The 14,729-nt window shown below is 40.9% G+C and overlaps 1 protein-coding gene across 1 annotated transcript in view; it reads left to right on the top strand.

Moving 5' to 3' along the window:
* LOC126474167 (prohormone-1-like) overlaps positions 1-14,729 on the top strand; it is a 309,902-nt gene that overhangs the window by 17,725 nt on the left and 277,448 nt on the right. The gene's annotated exons all lie outside the window — the stretch shown is intronic.

The raw sequence follows: 14,729 nt of genomic DNA, 5'->3' as shown, positions 1-14,729 counted from the left end.
GAAGAATAAATATAGTAGTCTCTTGTCGATCCATAGTGAGTTTCTTACTTCGATAGGATTAGAAGTAGTTACATTATATTTCAAGAAATATGACTGAAGAGTATCAAATTGTTTATTCTTGCATCTATTCAGATAACCAAACATGCACTGGATTTAAATGTCTTCGACAATGATGGAACAGTGGGTACGATGTTACGTTAATCTGTGGTCAGAGGGCCAGTTTTGTGCATTTTGGTGCTAGGAGTATTGTTCGGGAACGTTCATAAGATGCTAATCTACATGTCTTAACATAAATACTGAATGTACATGTCATTCCTGCATCAAAGATATATGTAATAATACGAATGGCAATAGGCTGACCTGCAGATATGATCCAGGTTAGGCATATTTTGACTGTATATACAGTGACTTTTCTGATAAAGAAAATAGCAGTGATTTGATTTGTACTGATGGTAGCCAACGTATCGTTCTTTGCACGAGGTGGCATTACACATTCTTCTGTAGAGAAGTGGTTGTTTGGTTTTTCGGTATATTTTGCTAGACTTCATCAGTTCTCCATTAGTTTGCAATCTAAGGTCGTTATAAGTTTGAGAACGAACGAATCTGAGCCTGCCATTTAGCAAGGATCGGCGTGCGCAGATGGGATTTCGCAAGTAGTCACCCGCCTGGAAATACAACGTGGACAGTTCAGCAGGGCCGTTAGATGGTGCATGTCGTCACTCACTCACTGGGCAGTTTTCTTTGCCAGCTGTACGATGCACTACGACAAATGGCACGGAGCTCAACAAACCTCTTTATGAGATTTCGTATTTCTCAATTTTTATCTGAAGCCTTTGTTTTCATAGCTCGTAACGGTACGTTGAAAACTTCCGTAAATAACTATATTGCATTGTAATAGGACGGGGATTTGAAAGCAATCACTGTTGTGATACTAAGAGACAACGGTCAAACTGGAATGAGAGATCATCAGTTCAATAGAAGGTTTTACCTTCACGACCGAAACGTTTCCGAACGGTCTTCACCACAAGTTTTAGTAGTTACACTGACAGGGAGTGAAGAAATACCTGACCGCTTCAGTAGAGAATTGTGCTTGCGACATCACAAACTTCTGCGTGTAAAGCCTAAAGCTCGGGCCGATGAGCGTGTCAAAAAGTTCTCATTAGCAGTCAAATTATTAGTGCTCTTCTGACACTTCAGCACAGAACCTTATCAGAATGTTGTGTAGTTTCGGAAGTTGCACCGAATGCTTTATTCACTGGTGCGGCGGATGTGAATGGCTGCAAGCAACAGGTGTTTCCAAGCAATTCCACCACACACGTCGCGTTAATACATTAACTGCACAGTTATTTGATACATTCTTTGCTCCAGTTGACGCTGTTAGCTGGTCTCCGTAATATAGTCTCTTTTCTGTTCCTCTCATTTGAGAAAGGTTTGTGTTGAGGCAGTACCCCGACCAAGACAAGTCAAACCTTGGTTTCCCTCCACGGTTTTTACCTCCAGCGTATAACTCCATTATCAACTTGTAATTATTTCTGATGAAAACATCCTCCTGAGTATTCTCTATCCGGAGATCCGAATGGGGGGTGTATTTTAAATCTGTAAAGTTTTACCAGAAGGATGCAAACATCTGTAAGTCATGCAGTAGAGCCATATGTCACAGGGGAATATAACTGCTGTAGTTTCCTCTTGTTTCAGCCAGTTGTAGTACCAACATAGCAACGTTTTGTTGGCCAATGTTACAAGGCTTGATCAGTTAATCATCCACCGTGCTACCCAAGCAGCTACTGAAGAGGTTTGCTGCTTCGGTCCGGCTATCTGTATGGTTGAGGGAGGGTCACTCGTACATAAGCTTGTCCAGTTCCCTGTTACTAGCAGAGACAATTTACATCGCAAGGAATGAGGAGTACAAGCAATTTATATCAACCAAAATAAAGAAGGCGCAATACGAGGTAATTGTCAAGGGGCAAGCTTAGTCAATTGTTTGTAGGATGCAGTCAAGTCACACAAATTACGGCTTTGAGTCGTGAGTGCAACAGGTGGTAGATTACATGTAAATGGTAGAATAAGGGGAAGCTTCTGTTTGTCTAGGAAATGTGGCACTCATAAAAAGTGGTTCCCCTAAACAATGTTTGGTGAATATAAGGGTAATCTTTTCAGCATGGTCCAGGAAACTTGCGTCCCTATCTATACCCCTTCTGAGTAGTGTTCCGTTTCTAATTACCTTCATTTGGAAAGACATTCACCTACCATTAAACGACTGTGCAACCTATACTGAAATACTGCCGTTGCATGTGGGTTCAGAGTCCTTGATCTGTAGGATCCAACGAGATAGAGGCAGTATCCTGATCGAAAGTGAATAACTTCTCACCTGTGATATTTTCGTTACTTGTCTCAATCTACTCAATTTTGAGGCACCTGTCTTCAAGAAATATAGGTGGAACAAAAACATGGTCGCTTTGATAAATTTAAAAGCCTGACTTTATCTTACCGACGCCGGTATGTAACCAAGTCCCAGGCAGCGACAACTCATGCCAGGATATCTTACAGGACCCACGCATAGGGGGTCAGGTCATGTGAACCAGCTGGTAACGAAACGGCATCTCCTCTTCCCACTGACAGACCATACCTCCTCAAGAGACGAAACCAGAGAAGGTAGTGATGTACGGCGATAGGGTCTGGAGTGAAGTCGATGTTTTCCATGTGGTTCAGGTCCGGAGTCGCGGCAGGTCGGTCCGTTTCAGGAATGTCCAGAAACCATTCCCTTGCTGCTTTATTAAAGGGTGCATTTTCATGCTGGTATAGCCGACTGTTCCTCTACTGCACGCATTACACAACGCTGTAAAATGTGTACGTATCCGTCCGCATACTTTCACACCATCTCCTCTGTAGTCTACCGATGGCGCTCCATATGATGGCAGGAACCATTCTTGACACATTCAACAAACCCAAAGTGCGGGGTGTTCGAAAAGTCTCTCCGCAGTGCCGTATTGATTGTTAGCTCAGCGTGCCGTATGCCGTCGTGAGTATACCGAAATGAAACTCAGTGAAATACATGTTATTAATGTACTGAATATTCATTTTTACTTACAAATTTTCACATTAAATGTTGAAAGTGTCCCCCCCCCCCCCCCCTGTTGTTGAATACACAATTCAATTCGTCTAATCGTTTTTCCAGACACAAGCTGTATCATTTCTTCTGTAACAGAAGCACTGAAAGTGGATATTGCAGTTTAAATTCATCGATGGATTTTGGACGGCTTTTATAGTCAGCTGCTTTCGCTGCACGCCAGAAGTCAGGTGGTGTTAAGTCAGGCGAGCGTGGAGGCCAAAGACCCTGTGAGATTATGCGACCACCAAAAACATCAGCAACCAGTGACATTAAAACGCGAGCTGTATACGCGGTTGCACCATCTTGTTGAAAGTAACTGTTCAGTATTTCACTTAACACAAGTTCTCCTATGAATGGGTACAGAATATCACTGCAGTATCGTTGTGTGTTTATTGTTTCGTTGAAAAATATGTGACCCACAATCCGACGTCTAGAAATTACAATCCAAAGTCCGATTTTCACAGACTGAAGTGGTTCCTCATGAATACACAATGGATTTGCAGTATTACACATACGAGAATTTTGCGAGTTCATGTACCCGGATAAATGGAACCACGCCTCATTAGTGAAAAACGGTTCATTAAGAATATCCCTTCCATTTTGTTGAACGAAATTTTTTAACCATAGACAATAATGCAGTCTCTTGCCCTGATCAGTATTTATCTGTTCTTGCACAACTGTCACTTTGTATGGGAAAAGTTCTAATTACTTCCCTACAGCTGTGTGTGCCGTTCCGACACCAACATCGATTTCCTGGGCGAGTTTTCTTACTGACTTGTTCGGACTCATGGACATTTTATCGGAAATATCGAGTAGTTCATCCTCAGACAAAACGCTAGGACGACCACTTCTCGGTGCATCTGTCACTGAACCTGTACTTCGAAATTTGTTAATCAAATCTGGCACAGTATCGCGATGTGGGAGTTTTGTCTCCGGGAAAACTGAATTAAATGTTTGACGAAGTGAAACTGTATATTTACCGCCAGATTTGAACACTTTTTCGATTAAAAACACACGTTCTCTAATGGTCAGCGCTTTAGCAGTGACAAAAACGAAACAAATGAACTAAACTTCAATGTTCACGTCAACACGTAACGACACACACCAACGATACTACTGTCGCTGGCTGAGATAAACGAAACAGTGGAACGTTGGGAGAGTCCACTTGAAGGGAAGTAACCCAAGCAGGAGAACAATCATACGGCACTGCGGAGAGACTTTTTGAACACCCCGTATAACGAGATTCAGCACTGCAAATCACTCGTTTCCAATCATCCACTGCTCATGGCTTCGCGCTTTACACCATTTCAAGCGTCGCCTAGCATTGACGAGAGAAATGAATGGCTTATGAGGAGCTGACGGACCATTGCACCCTATTCCTTTTAACTCCACACACCCACTCATTGTTCTAGCTGGACTGGTGGTAACAGTAATGAATTCACGAGTGATTCCTTACGGGCGGCCGGGGTGGCCGAGCGGTTCTAGGCGCTACAGTCTGGAACCGTGCGACCGCTACGGACGCAGGTCCGAATCCTGCCTCGGGCATGGATGTGTGTGATGTCCTTAGGTTAGTTAGGTTTAAGTAGTTCTAAGTTCTAGGGGACTGATGACCTCAGAAGTAAAGTCCCATAGTACTCAGAGCCATTTGAACCATTTCATTCCTTCCGTTGATGTCATGCGATATTTCACAACCACCTTTCCGCAATATTCGACGGTCCCAGTGCACAAGGTTGCCTGATATTTATTCAGCTCTGGTTGTCGCGTTTATCTGGTGTTACTGCTTCTCTGCTGACAACACAACACTCCCCGCCTCTTTTTATACTGTCGAGTCCGCCTCACGTGACAACTAAACGTCATTCTGCATTACATAATGGTCCCCGGATACTCCCGATAAATTAGTGCATTTGGCCGTCTCCCTCATCCTTTACATAGAAAAAGAACTGAAAGATATAAAATAAACCAATGGAAGGTTCTAAGCAACCGAGCTCTACTGAGAGTAAATGAAGACGGGAAGTGTGATACAGCAAGTACCCTCTGTCACACACTATTGTCTTACGAAGTATGGGTGTAGCTGTACCAGCTAGTTAGGTAATTATTTAACGTTGCACTGTCAGCATAAAATTCGGAAAAATTGTAGCAGTAAAATGAGAGAATACAGAAATATATGTGGCGTTCATTACTCGAACCGGGGCACGTGCAGATCTCCGGCTCTGCATTTTCGTTTGCCCTATCCGAGCACGGCTCACAGACCGATTAGAAGCGTCAAGGAGCCTCTACTTCTTCTTCGCGCCTTAAAATTGTCCACAGAAGCACAAAAAATGGTTCAAATGGTTCTAAGCACTATGGGACTTAACATCTGAGATCATCAGTCCCCTAGACTTACAACTACTTAACCCTAACTAACCTAAGGACATCACACACATCCATGCCCGTGGCAGGATTCGGACCTGCGACCGTAGCAGCTGCGCTGTTCCGGACTGAAGCGCCTAGAACCGCTAGGCTACAGCTGCCGGCCACAGAAGCTCATCCGTGATGCTGCACAACTAACGTCCATGCGAAAAAGAATGTAGTGGAGAGTTCAACATAATCACAGCGTCCCTCAGGAGGCATAACATTTTTTTTTCAGGCTGAAGCTTTCCGTCATGCTGAGGGAATGAAGAGTAAAGTTGTTCGTCCCATCGTCGACGTGGTCGTTAGAGGTGCAGCATAAACTCAGATTGCCGGCCGCGGTGGTCTAGCGGTTCTAGGCGCGCAGTCCGGAACCGCGCGACTGCTACGGTCGCAGGTTCGAATCCTGCCTCGGGCATGGATGTGTGTGATGTCCTTAGGTTAGTTAGGTTTAAGTAGTTCTAAGTTCTAGCGGAATGATGACCACAGTAGTAAAGTCCCATAGTGTTCAGAGCCATTTGACCCATAAACTCAGCTTGGAAAGATAGGGGAAAAAAATCGGCTGTGTTGATTTCAAAGAAACCATCCTCATATTAGCCTAGACGGACGACAGTACGGATGAATATCTCATTTCGAAATAATAGACAGGGATTGGGACCCCGCACCTCCCGAATGCAAGTCTATCTTTTTAACCACTGCGCCGTCGCACTCGGTTTCAGTCAGCCCGTAAGACGAGCTGGGATATCGCACCGCTTGCTGAAGCAAGGGATCCAGGTTTCAGTCGCACAGTCATCATTAGTAATTTTCCGGTCTGACCGCACGTTAGTGTATAGTTCACAATAGTACATAAAAAGGTCGATCAAGACGGAAAGCTATTAATAAGTGCAAAATATGGTCGCTGTTTCGTTCAAGGACTACATATCAGCAGTTGATAACGATTTTATGTACTAGTTCTATAGATGATATACCGCTTTTGGCGACTGTAATGAAACATTTATTAGACTTTACGCATTTCACTTTTCTTTCAAAGCCTCTTGAGTGGTCTTTGCAACGATGTGGGTTTTCTTACAAACACGTTTATCAGTATGTTAAAACGTGATGATTCACGATATACCCTGCCAAGTGTAGCCTGAGACATATATAAGGAGAGAAAAAACTGTACGAATGGTTTAATAAAAAGATACCGTAATGAATCCTGAAAAATACTCATTGCTAACATTGAACATGACATTTAATGAAGACAAAATATACCGTCCAACATGATGAAACATATGATTAAAAGAGAATAAGGTGCTTCATACATTAATTTCGTAGCACAAAATCAATGGATACAGCATTACAGAAATTTATGGTATGGTGAAGATAGTGAAGAAAGTTATTATAGAAAAACTGGCAATAGCTCCATAGATCAAACAGACATAAAAGAATTAAAAGCACCGCTTAACGTAATAAAAAATAGGAAAGCTACAGGCCTGGATGAAGTTAATGCTGAATTAATCAAATACGGAGGAATCATAGAATTCTGCTTTCTCCAGCCTTTAAATGTATTTGAAGAACTGTTCCCTACCTCAAGAATGGAACACAGCTGAAGTTATTTTTATTTTTAAATAATGCAATACGAAAGACACGGAGAGATACAATGACTTCAGGAAGAGAAGGTCGTATAATATTATACAGGGTGTATCATAATTAACGGTGTAAACGCATACAGTTCAAACTACACGATGCTAGAAGCAAAACAGACTCAGTAAACATAGGGTAGAAAATGCATACCTTAAGAGCTACGTATCTTCGATACTGTGAAACAAATCTCTTCTACTGCAAGCTCTTTCCTTCCCGCATTTTGGAAAGCAGTAATATGGATCAAAACAAGAAAAAAATGTCCAGGAAAGATTTGCTCTAAAATGCATACCTTAAAAGCTATGAGCAATTGTTCATTAGAAGAGTTGTGTTTCCAAGTAGCGCCGTTGAGCATGTGCTCATAGCTCTTAAGGTATGCATTTTAGAGCACATGTTTTCTGGACATTTTTTCTTGTTTTGGTCCACATTACTATTTCCCAACATATGGAAAACAAAGAGCTTTTAGTAGAAGAGCTTTGTTTCACAGTATCTAAGATGAAAAATTGCACGTAGCTCTTAAGGTATGCATTTTCTACCCTATGTTTACTGACACATTTTTGCCTCTAGTATCGTGCACTTTCAAGTGTATGTGTTTACGCCATTAATTATGATACACCCTGTATTTATAGCAAAACAAGTTACTGATAACGTTAAAAATTAAGCATAGAAACTAATTTAGCATTTATTGTTTACGTGAAAGGATGTGATAAGGTAAAAAGACTCCTTTTTGTGGAAGTTATTGGAAATAAAAGGTTTTCCTAAGCATATTACTACCACCATAAAAAGTCTGTATGTAAATATTAAAATACTTACAATTTCATGCTAAAAAATACGGGGTGAAATTTTAATAAACCATGATATTCAACAAGGGTTAGTCTGTCGCCCACTTCATTTAATTTGTGTACTGACTACATAGTTTTGAAGTAGAAAGATGAAATACAGTTTGGAATTAAAATATGATCTAGCATACCATAAATACGCCAGACTGAGCCAAAAGATAATACTGAGTCCGCCAGTAAAATGTATACACACTTTAAGGAACGAAAAGAATTACTTATGAGTTTATTTTACATTTAATAGGAGATCATACATGTGGTACAACCTTCAGTTTCTCACATGGTTACTTCAAATGTTCAAAATGTTCACCCTTGGCGGCTATACACATAACAGAACGACGAGCGGTCATCGCAACTACGTCAGTTAATGTTACGGTGGAAATCGCTTCGCTTCTCGCTGTAATCTCCTGGCGAAATTTCTCTAAGGTGCGTGGTTTACGTCGATAGACGTTATCTTTCACAGTTCTCCACAAGTAAAAGTCCATATGTGTTAGATCTAGCTATCGTGGAGGGAACTCAATGGACCCTTTTGGTCCATTCCGATGCCCCGGAAAATTGTCATCCGGGAAAGCTCGTATAGCTCGGTGGTAGAATACCTCTTCATTAGCTCCTTAAGGTGCACATATACCTGGCAAAATTGGTATGCGTAACATCTCCAGGTACAACTCTTCAGTGACAGCAGCATAAGCCCCCAGATGATAGCCCACACCATACATGAAGATTGACTACTTTATCCACATAAGCATGCGGATTTTCCTATGCCCAGAACACACTGGTATGCCGATTCACGGTTCCATTAAGTTTAAATTGTGCTTCGTCACTCCACACTACCTCCGTCACAAATTGTTCGTCATTAGTTACCATTTGCTGATACCATTCGCAAAATTGCATTTGGCGGTCAGGATCGTCAACATTGATAGCGTGCAGTAATCGTGGAGCGTAAACTTTCCACTTTGCAGCTTTCAGAATTCTTCGTACACTTGTACTGCTAACCGTCACTTCACGTGCACATTGCGTAACAGACTTCTGTGGAGAATTAAGAAGTGTTTCCAACACAAGAGCCGACGAAGAAGGACTTGTAGCTATACGCTGTCTTCCTGAATTTCCTTTGCGAATATCACAAATCATTCCATTCAATTCAACTTGTCAATGATGCGTTTATTTGTTAGGCGGATTGGTGGTTCTGTTTCAAGCTCCCGCCTCCACTGACGTTGCACTTCAACGACATTATCAAACTTGAAAAACCACTTCACAACACATTTTCGTTGCTCGAATGTCAAGCGTGCTCCAGCCGCCTTATTTTACTCAATACCGAGATGAAAGTACTAACATCTGTTGAGCCAAAAAGTACTAACATCTGTTGAGCCAAAGACCATACTACAACGCGCTCGTAACTCAAATCGAATGACAATATCGATATCTCGATAGAGCCTGACAAAGAGTGTATACATTTTTCTGGCGGATTGTGTATAGTATAATTTAACTGTATTCGCGAGTAAGACAAAAATAATGGCTTTCAAATGGTAGAATCCAGTCAGACAGAAAATAGTGATAAATGAGAAAATTTCAGAACAAGTATTACATAAGATAGTGATTCCCATTTTCTGCTTGGTGCCCCCATTTGAAATCCCAAAATATCTCGTAGCCCCTTATGCTTATTTATTTTATTCATTTTAATAAACTTTTTCTTCCTTTCGAAAACTTCATTTAACAATAATCTACAATCCACACTTAAGTAAAAGAGGGCTATCGAATTTGGACTAATACAAAACTATAGTATTTCAAAGGACCTGGTAGCATGGTTCTGCTTTCTTCTGAACCGTCTGCTCCCCGTCTATAAATTTCTTACGTTCTTCCGGCCACCCCTTTTCCCAAGGGGGTATGCCCCCAAGTTGAGGAGCACTGATACAGGATGTGATGTTAGTTTTAATTATAACAAAGACATTAAGAATATAAATAAATTTGAAGCTACCTGAAGAAAAATTGAAAGAAATTTCGAAAGGGAAACAAGAAAGGGAAAAATAAATGAAATGTTGTGAATTTTTGATGTACCTGTTCTGGTATATGGTTCCAAATCATGAACAACAGCAAAGAAAGGACAATCACGCACACGGCCAGCGCGTCTGAAGTACAAGAGAAATGTAAGGGTCTGTAGTAAAATGGATGAAATAAGGAATGAAATAACAAGATAAGATTTAAAAAATCTTTTCAGTTAGTGACAAGCCCGAAGACAACAGGATGAAATTGGTCAATTTAGAGAATGAAAGGAAATAGATTACAAAAAGAATAATGAATTATCGGCCGACTGGAAACAGAGAACTAGGAAGACCTTGTAAGAGGTGGATGGATGATTGAGACGGGCATATGTAACTACAACACCTCGTCATTGGAAGGAGACGATGATGAATCCCTTAAGTGTTTCATTGTAATTCCACCAACAATCTGATACAAAATTATGTTTTTACTACGTCTAAGTCAAGTTTCTTCGCTTGAATTTTTGCTTTATTCTTTGGTGTCGGCCTTGTCTTATAGGTTGCCTCAGTAGTAGTAGTTCGTACCCGGATAACCTCCTGACGCCAGCACTCCCTCCCGTGTACCATCTGGGTACGTCAGCAGTAAATCTATGTTGAAGTGTGAGAACATTTTTTAAATGTTTGCCTAGTGCGTAGCTGAGGCGGGACGTGTGTACCAACTCGGTATTTAAAGAGTTGGTTGTGGGAAACGACCTAAATACCACAATCAGGCTATCCAACTAGCCAACCATAGTCGTTAATCAGGGAGACGTAATCGACCCGGGGCAGGTCGCTTCCCCATATCCTGAAACAGTGCTTTAATGCGCTCGTCTGTCACGACAGTCTATGCACTAACGGAGCTAACAGGTTACAAGTGCAGTAACTGTCCCAAGCACACATGGGAGGACAGAATATATCGCTTGACGTTTGACATGGCTGTACCTGCAACATGGAAATGCTAATCTTCTAGTCGCGGGTTATTGTTCAGAATGATGCTTACACTCTATTCTACCCGACAGAGCGAGGTTGTGCAGTACTAAGACGTTAGACTCACGTTCAGAAGAACTGCAGTTCAAGTACCTGTATGTCCGTCAGGGCAGAGATTTTCCATGGTTTACCTAAATTGCTTGAGGCAAACGCCTTGATGCCGTATTTGAAGAGTCACGGCTGAACTCCTTTCTACCCTTAACCTAAACTGGTGCTCTAGTGACCTTATCGTAGACGGGAAGCTAAACCCCGATCTCTCTTCCCTCAGTTTGAAAGTCTTTCAAGTGTGTAATGGACATTGAGAAACGAATGAATTGGGGATTGAAAAAACGCTAGGACAACTATGCATTGTGCAAAGCAATATCTCACATATACAAATTTCATTAATTGCTAATTTTTCATCATATGTCGTGCGTACGAAAAGTGACTACAGAACAGAATTAGCAGTGATTTTTTTTTACTGTGATGTGTTCTGAATTTCGTTAATAATTAATTACATCTCATAATCTGAACAGTCGGATTACTTCAAGGCTGTCCATTTTGAATGTCATGAATGTTATCTACGTTGGCACGACGCTAACGCCACGAGAGAGAAAACATTGAGTGGAAATGAGTCAATAACATTAATTTAGTATTTATTTTGCAATCAGCAAGTCATCATTTACTAATTGATTGGTGCTGCTGTTTAATTACATTTAGGTGTATTTGCAGGACGTATCAGCTACAATGCAGGTGAACGGAATCGTTCCGTATCAACATTTGCACTTCCATTCTGCATGCGTTCAAACAATTTCTCTTATTTAAATTAGTTATTTCACAAATAACATTGCGACACAGCTACTGCCATTATCCTAGACTTTTTATTTAATTATTAAACGTCCTGTCAAGATGTTATATCTTACATTTCTTACACTAACCAGGCATTCTACATATTTTACATTAGATTCATTACTACGAATTAAAGATAGGTAGATTTAAATTGTGAGTTTTGGCCGCGCGGGATTAGCCGAGCGGTCTTGGGCGCTGCAGTCACGGACTGTGCGGCTGGTCCCGGCGGAGGTTCGAGTCCTCCCGCGGGCATGGATGTGTGTGTTTGTCCTTAGGATAATTTAGGTTAAGTAGTGTGTAAGATTAGGGACTGATGACCATAGCAGTGAAGTCGCATAAGATTTCATACACATTTGAACATTTTTGTGAGTTTTGGTAGCAATGAGTGAAAGAGGGAGAAGAGGAGGAATATGATGAAACACTAGTAATGAACAAAGTAGTACAGCAAGTAATGCGGCTGATTTAAAAATGAAAAGAGGAAGAGAGCATGCGAGAACATTTGCATTAGTTTGTCAATGGGAAACTGGCCATTTTCACTAATTCCTTTAGGAGAAAATTATGAGTTTGGAAAAAGGGAATGTTAGATATATTTTTCGCCTTTTAAATGCAACACGGCATTGAATTGTGTGCAAAATGCAGAATAGGTGGTTCTAAAGGAGGTCAGCATGAACAGAGAACGAGTTTGTGAATGTTTTTTGTTCTATGGTTGGGCACAACTAGGATACTAGATCAGTTAGAACTTATGTCGTTATTATGATGAGATGACGGTATCATAACTCTGAGGACTATGCTAGTCGAATGGTGACACCATTTTGCGGGTGGCTGTGTCATAGATCACAACAACCACATCTACATGGGCTTATAATCTACCGTAAGACAATCCCTCTGAGTACTTGTCCGTTAATGGGTAGATTGCTCGTAGCGCCACATTCCTGCATCTGCAGTTTACCGTATTTTAAAAATACAATTCCAAATTTCTGATGAGACTACTCACTTTCCATTCTACGAAACTAACGTGCCCGTCAGTTCCTGATGTCATGTATCGAAGTAGAGATCGTCGCTAAACGTCTTTTTCGGTTGCCTGAAACACTTGCAGTGCTTGATATACTAAGTGTTTCTACAAAGAAGATATCTGATCTTCCGTACAGTCAATTACGCCACACAAACTTAACACAAATTAGTTTGCTAATGTTTCTGCATCGTAACTTAGCAGTGTGCAGCCGACGCAGCAGGCGTGAAACACTGTAATGCGTAGGATGCTTCACTAAAGTAAAACCTGTTCGAATCCCAGTCGTGGAACGGAAATTATCAGTGATACTCCGCAGTTAGGGGTTCGTGACAGCAGATATCTTATTTACCTACAAAAGAATCATTATGATGTGCATAAAATTAAGCTATCAGGAAATAATCAGCCTCACAATATTTTATCGAATATTGCAAGGAAATTGAATGGGGAGATATTATTACTTAAATGTGCGTTGATTAAATGAATGAAATTTAAATAAATGAATTTACCTAGTCTCAAACAGCTAACTGTTTCATTAAAATAAAACTTTAAAATTATTGTAATATACAAATATTTTCAGATAAACGTAGCCACAAATGACAAGATAATTTAAGAGTTATTATTCTTGATGACATTTCAGTTCACTTTTACAATGAAATACAAGCGTACCAATCATCGCCTTGTACCATCTCTGTTTGAAGGAGGAGGGGAAGGAATATATGATTTAATGTATTGTCCATGACCGTGTCTTTAGGAGTACAAGTTCCGATAGAAATTGGTGAAAAGGAAAATGAAATGTCCATTTCAAATAAGTCATCCCGATGTATGCACGCTATATCGATACCTTGTGCTTTCTCAGCGAGTTGCGACCTTGCAAATACATCTTTGCGCGATTTTTGAAAAGGAGAGTAGGAGAGGAAGTCGTGAGGGGTCGCACGAAATACGTCAGTAAACTAATGAAAAAAGTGTAGGTTCCAATTTCGATTTGTTTGTTTTCTTTTTTGTCGTAAATATACTAAAAGTGCTGCCAGCTCAACTAACGGCCTGTGCATATAGTGACTCGGCTCCAATGCTATGGGTAAGCACGTTTCGGTATGGGTCGTAGTATAGCTTACGGATCAAATGGGAGCATTACCTGTTGACTGGGACAAGAAAGTCTGAATTTCATATGATAAGTATTTTCCAAAGTTTAATGACACTGAACTAGCTAGATATCGTATAATAACGTACATCCATGATAATTTCATTGACAACTCTTTTCGAACCTACATTTAATACTCTGCGTATATCTAGAAGAAAAACTGGTTAAAGAGTTCTGTGGCTGCGAATGTCATTCCACTTTTCATTCATGCCTTTTACTTGCTGCTAGACATTTTGGTTTGCCTCGTCTCTGAACGCCGTCTTCTGGGACACAGCAGCAGACGAAGGCGGCGGCAGTGGGGAGGTGGCGCGCTTAACCCCTCGCCTACAGATTGCTTTATTTACCACCGTAGCCTGCCGTGCCCCATGTATATGGAGATGGACCGGGCAGAGGTCCCTCCCAGCAGACGTGTTTCTTATCCACTCTCGCCGCTAAGTTGTGCGTCTCTATCCGTTTTCTCGCAATTGAACCTTTTTGCCTCCCCATATTCTCTCTGCTATATCCAATGCATATTTTTCTTAAAATAGCCATTTGAAAGTAAAGAATGTCCAATTAAATGCCTTTCAGCCATCAATTTTCAGCCTTATTTTATTGGGCAACCTGTTTCAGCGTTTTACTAAGCCATCTTCAGGCCCCTGACCGACTTGTAGGAATACCTCGCTTGTGATCAAAACAGGGGCCACCATTACTGGTATTAGTAGATATTTGTTGCAGTGACCACTTCAACCATCACTTGCAGATAGAAATTTGGGATCACTTTTAACTAATGCGGACGATTACAAAGTTTTTATTTCTAAACGAA

This window comes from Schistocerca serialis, chromosome 4, assembly GCF_023864345.2.
Source record: "Schistocerca serialis cubense isolate TAMUIC-IGC-003099 chromosome 4, iqSchSeri2.2, whole genome shotgun sequence".
In the NCBI taxonomy this organism is placed as follows: Eukaryota; Metazoa; Arthropoda; class Insecta; order Orthoptera; family Acrididae; genus Schistocerca; species Schistocerca serialis.
The sequence above is the reverse complement of the archived record's forward strand: the minus strand, read 5'-3'. Positions and strand labels throughout refer to the sequence as shown.